This window comes from Stegodyphus dumicola, chromosome 9 (assembly GCF_044657685.1).
Source record: "Stegodyphus dumicola isolate Sdum_Otavi_A_Nest chromosome 9, ASM4465768v1".
NCBI classification, from domain to species: domain Eukaryota; kingdom Metazoa; phylum Arthropoda; class Arachnida; order Araneae; family Eresidae; genus Stegodyphus; species Stegodyphus dumicola.
In genome coordinates, this window is record NC_140776.1 from 82,634,058 (window position 1) to 82,640,234 (window position 6,177).

Here is a 6,177-nt window from a genome sequence, read left to right on the forward strand (position 1 = left end):
TATTCTAGTAGCCTCACATTTTGATAGCTGTAAAATAAAAAGCAGTAAACTTAGCCATTTGTTAATAATTCATGCTGTTCCTAATCATAAATTAATTTTAAACATTAGCCGAGGGCACATCGTGGTAATACTGATTAATTTTTGAAATGTCAACAAATGAATTCTAAAACTGCTATGAAAAATATGTAGTCACTGGAGCTTCATAAGGTGTGTGTAAAAATACCTCCTTTTTGGACTGATAAACTAGAAATATGGTTTTTTCAAGTTGAAGCTCAGTTCAGAATTAGTAATATAATTTCAGAAGAAAACAAAATTTAATTATTCAGTTTCACAGCTTGAACCTAAGTTCGTCAAAAATATTTGGGAAATTGTAACGAATGATAGTGCTTTAAAATATTCTGATCCTAAAATTAGATTATTACATTTATTCAAAGAAAGTGAAAATGTACAGGTTAAATGTTTGATTACTGGTATCGAGCTTGGAGACATGAAACCAAGCCAACTTTTGCAGAAATTGAGATCAGCTGCTACTATAGATGTGTGTGAAATTAATCAAAACATTGTGGGTGGAGAAGCTACCTGACTCGATAAAAAGTATATTATTAGTGATGAAGATGTAGCCAAAGACGTAGGGACTTTATGTAATTCACAACCTCGTAAATGTTATGACCCTGCTGGCAAATTTTGTTTCTACCACTTTCGATTTGGAGCAAAATGTATTCCAGGGAACTGCTGACCTCCATGTGCTTGGGTAAACAATTCCAAAAACCAGGAAAACTTGAATCTGCAGTAGGTTGAGCAGCAAACACTTCTGCAGAAAATATGAAAGATTATTGCAAATTTCGTTTGAGGGCCCACCAGCGGCCGAGCGTTAAAGTCGCTGAACACTGGGAGTTCGGTCCGAGGTTCGAATCCCGCGAACGGGCTGGCTACATGGGCGTTTTCGTGGTTTTCCCCATGTGTAACGGGTATACGAGCCAGTTCCCTTAGAAAGTCCTCCACGAAGGCATCCCTCCTCTTAGGCAGATAGACCTCGAGGCTTTGTCATAATCACATACATACACAAATTTCGTTTGTGACTGAAGGTCAAATTTGCGCACTTTCTTATTGATAGCGGAGCTGGTGTAAACTAATGGCACAGATATTTCCACTTACGGCATAAAAACGCTAACTCTTGATTTGGGATTACATTGTGATTTTCAGTTTCCATTCATAATTGCTGATGTCACAAAAGGTATTTTAAAAGCTGACCTTCACAAATTTTCGATTTACTGTCGAAATATCCCGAAATTTCTAAGCCTAACCTTTTTCTACACAATTTAAACATGGTGTTACACATTTTATTACAACTGTTGGTCAACCCGTTTATTCAAAGGTATGACAGCTCGATCCAAAACGCTTAGCTAAAGAGGAATTTAAATTTATGCTTCGCAATGGAATAATTTGTCCATCAAACACCCAGTGGTCAAGCACCTTGCACCTTCTTACGAAAAAGGATGGTAAAATGTCGTCCTTGTGGGGACTACCTATGATTGAATGCGCAGACAATACCTGATCGATACGCAATTCCTCGCATTGAAGGTTTTCATGTTTTATGAGGTACAAAATATTTTTTCTAAAATTGATTTACTCTAAGCATATTTTTAAATTCCCATTGCAGAAGACAAAATGTAAAATGGCTGTCATCACTCCTTTTGGCTTATACGAATTTAATGAGTTTTGGTTTAAAAAGTGCTCCTGCAATGTTCTAACGATTTATTCACGAAGTCTTTAGAGGATTAGAATTCATTTTTCCCTATTTAGACTATTTGCATCCAGTACCTATGAAGAACATGAAAATCTCCTTAGTTTTCGAAAGATTAAATACATTTGAGTTAAGAATTAATACTAATTCAGAAGTCAAACAACAAAAATCAGCGTTAATTTACAAAATTTTCACAGGACTAGTTTCGATGGTTTTACCGAACCATCATCTTCAGCTGCAAAACCGAAAATGAACAAGATAGGAAATAATGTTTAAATAAGATAAGAAAGCCTGGACAAGAAAAGGCAAGTGGTGCCATCTGTTGGCAAAACCAGAACTAAAACATAATTTCTTTAAAGGCCGAAGGCAAATTTGGATTGGAATTAGGATCGTTAACTAGAACAGAAAGATTTTTATGAATGTGAAATGCCTCTAGAAAATCCAGTTCTCCAATGGAAGATGTTTTTTGAATAATTTTGGCAGCAGAAAAATTGAAAGTGTGATTTTCGGACCAACAATGTTGAGCAACAGAAGACTTCTGTGTTTCCTTTTTTCTAACATATGCCTCATGTTCTTTGACGCGAAATTTTAAGGCTCTCTTAGTTTGGCCAATGTAAATTAAACCGCACTGGCAAGGAATCCTATAAATACCCCAGGAATTCATATCCGGTATGGGGTCCTTGAGTATAGAAGTTGGAATTTTATTGATGGGAGAGTAAACAACCCGAAAGTTAAATTTCTGCAAAATATGTGCAACTTTATAGCTAATTGATGGAAAGAAGGGAATGACAACAGAATTTTTATAATCTCCTAAAATAAGAGTGTGGCTTTTGGTGTGTTGAGATGAGAATTTTTTAACTGCTTGATTAATAATGTTCGGTGAAAAGCCCCTGTCAATAGCTATTGCTTTTAAATAATTTAGTTCTTCATCAAGGGCCAGTTTGGAGGAGCAAACTTGAAGAGCACGGAAAACATAGGAATAAAATGAAGCTAACTTTTGTTTAGTCGGATGACATGATTTAAAGTGTGGTGGAAGGCAAACCGATGAAGGTTTACGGTAAACTGTAGTACTGAAGTTGGATGTGTTACGTGTGACCAGAATGTCGAGAAACGGAAGAGAATTGCAAGTCTCAAGTTCAAAAGTGAACTGAATAGCAGGATCAATAGAATTCATTGTTGAAAGAACTCTATTTAAATCATCTTTATTACCTTCAAACAGGGTAAAAGTATCGTCTACGTAGCGGAACCATGCCGGGAAGTTTAAAGTTTCAAACAATTTTGATTCATAATAATGCATGTAGATATCAGCCAGGATGGGACTGAGGGGGCTTCCCATGGCTAATCCCTCAGTTTGCTTGTAATATTTGTTGTTTGACTTCTGAATTAGTATTTATTCGGCGTGTTATTGTGTCTTAATTAAGAATTAATGTTTCAAAATCTGTATTTGCTGTTTGACAAATCGAGTTTCTAGGCTACCTAATTACACCTAAGGGTTCCTGTCCTTTGCGAGAAAGAGTTCAAGCTATTATTAACTACAAACAACCAGACAATTCATGAACTTACAACTTTTCTTGGAATACTTTTATCGTTACATAAAAGATGCAACGGAGAATAATTGTTACATGCGTATCTTAAGGGAGCTAAAAAGAGGGACAAATGAAAAATGAAATGGACTGAAGAAGCTGAAAAGTGCAAAAATGACCTGGTGAACACAGCACTGTTGTGTTTTCCAAATTTAACTACCTCGGGCGTTATTTACAGATGCTTCAGATACAGCGATTCGCTCAGTGTTGCAACAATATGAAAACTCCTCGTGGGAAACCAATAGCATTTTTTTCTAAAAAATTATACGATACTCAGCAAAAATATATGCTTCATAGTTCTCTATCATAGGTGCTATATCTTTCAGTTAGACACTTTAAGCATTATCTAGAAGGAAGAGTATTTACAATTTATAAAGTTCACAAGTCCTTAATATTTGCCTTTCGTCAAAAACTTGACAAAACAGCACCTAGACAAGCTCGCCAACTTCAATGCACCTCCCAGTTTTCGACTGATATCAAATATGTAAAAGGTGTGGCCGATACATTATCTAGAGTTAATGAAATTTCATCCGTAGATTATGATAAAATAGCTGATGAACAGACTCAAGATGAAGAGTTTGCATACCACTACTTCCCTGAATTTAAATCAATTTTCTCTACCTTCGTGAAATATTTGTAGTGTGATACATCAACTAAACATATTCGGCCGTATATTCCTCAGACTTTCAAAGACACTTCTTTCAGTGAATTCATGGTTTATCACATCCAGGAATAAAATTGCCTATGAAATTTAATAAAAATTAATTTGGCCTAACATAAAAAAAGATGTACAGTTGTGAACAAGAACCTGCATTCCTTGCCAAAAAGCTAAAATCAGTTGGCTTACCAAAACAAAATTGGGTGAGTTTGAAGTACCACCAGGAAGATTTTCTGTCATCCATATTGATCTCATAGGACCTCTTACCCCCTCTAAAGGGAATATTTATTGTCTTACTTGCATAGATAGATTTTTGAATAGGATGGAAGCAATTCCTTTAGAAAATATTTCAGCTGAGAATGTTGCAAGAGCCTTTTATAGCCCCTGGATTGCGCGTTTTGTAACGCCAAGTAAACTCATTAGTGATCATGGATCCCAATTTGAAAGTGATACATTACGAGCTTTGTCCAAAATTTGGCATCAATTTACAATACACTACTGCCTACCACCCGTCGTGTAATGGCAAAGTTGAGTGCCTTCATAGAACATTAAAAACAGCATTAAAAGCCCACAACAACATATCTTGGAGGGACATTACCAACAGTACTTTTGAGTTTGCGTACTGCTATTAAAAAAGATACAAATTCTATTGTGCAAGTAGTTTATGGCCAGAGTCTCAGACTTCCTGGAGAGTTTTTCAGTGAATCAAGTATCCAGAGAGCATTGGAGACTTTTGCTAATAAACTCCAGAAACAGATGGAAGTTGTTGGACCTAGACTAATTCATCTGAATGGATATTTGTACATAAAGACTTAAAAACTTGTTCTCATGTGTTTCAGTGAATAGATCAGGTAAAAAAGCCTTTGGAACCTCCTTATGAAGGACCATTTCCTGTTATTGATCGCAGGGACAAATATTTTACTATTAGCATAAAAGGAAAACATGTTAATGTATCCCTGGATTGCTTGAAACCAGAATATATTTTAGCTGAGGAAAATTCCCAGTTGACACACCCTGACTACGGTAACTTGCAGAGACCGGACTCAAATTCAGATGTGAATCAAAAACATTCTCGCACAGGCAGAACTATATGTTTACCTGTTAGATTCAAGGAATGACTCTAAATTATTCTGATAGTGGTTAACACTGCAATGCTAGTTACTACCTATTTCTCCCTCTTCGTAATGCAACTTAGTTACTGTTGGGGGAGTAGTGTAGGGGCCTAGTTATAAACACCCTGTATAATTTTAGAATCACGTTGTTAAATGGAATCACATTTCGCTAATTTGAAAGCTAAGACTGTGGTGAAAGATTCGCTGATTTACAAAAGCTTTTTATTCAAAACGAAACATGTCATTACACAAGAAACTATTTGAATAGGTAAATATCTTAAAGATACAGTATTAAAACGGGTTTTCTCATCTAATTACAAATATAATAATTTAGTTCTTTTTCCAAAAGAAGGAGCATTTGAGGAAGAGAGAAATGGAAGAAACTTGTTAAAATTAAGAAATATAGTAAAGTTTTTAATAAGCTATATAAAAGGAACTCAGATTTTTAATACAATTTAGAAATTTTGGAAAAAAATGAAGTATCTTTAAATATAAAATCCTAAAGTCAGAAAGCAAAATTATATAGCTTCTGGACAGGTAATACTCAAAAGTATTTGCAATATAATGTGCTTAGAAAAGGACTATAGGAAGAGTAATAATTAGAATTTTAGATAAATATGCAATAAATCATAAATGGGTAAATGTAATCTTAATAGGATGAAATACAACCTTAGTACGATGAGAAAATTTCACAAAATTATATTGAATATTTTGAATAATTTAAAAATTTCAAATATTACGGAAATATTTTAATATCTTGAATAATATATCTTCTTATTGGATTACTAAAACATTGTTGTAGTTATATGTTTTATCGAAACAATTCTCTTAAATAATAGTGCTGAGATATTATACTAGTTATTTAAAAAGTAATCCAAGGGTGTGTGATATTCACTCACATCTTTAGTGACATTACATTCGTGCCGCTTTATTATGTTTCATTCACGTCACTCTAAGACGTTATATCAAAGTCGCAATGTAAAGTTACATGAATGTTTCCATGTGACCACAAAACAACCCAAAAGTGTAGCTTTAGAGCAAAGTCGCAATGTGACTATGCATTAACGCCACAGTGTGACT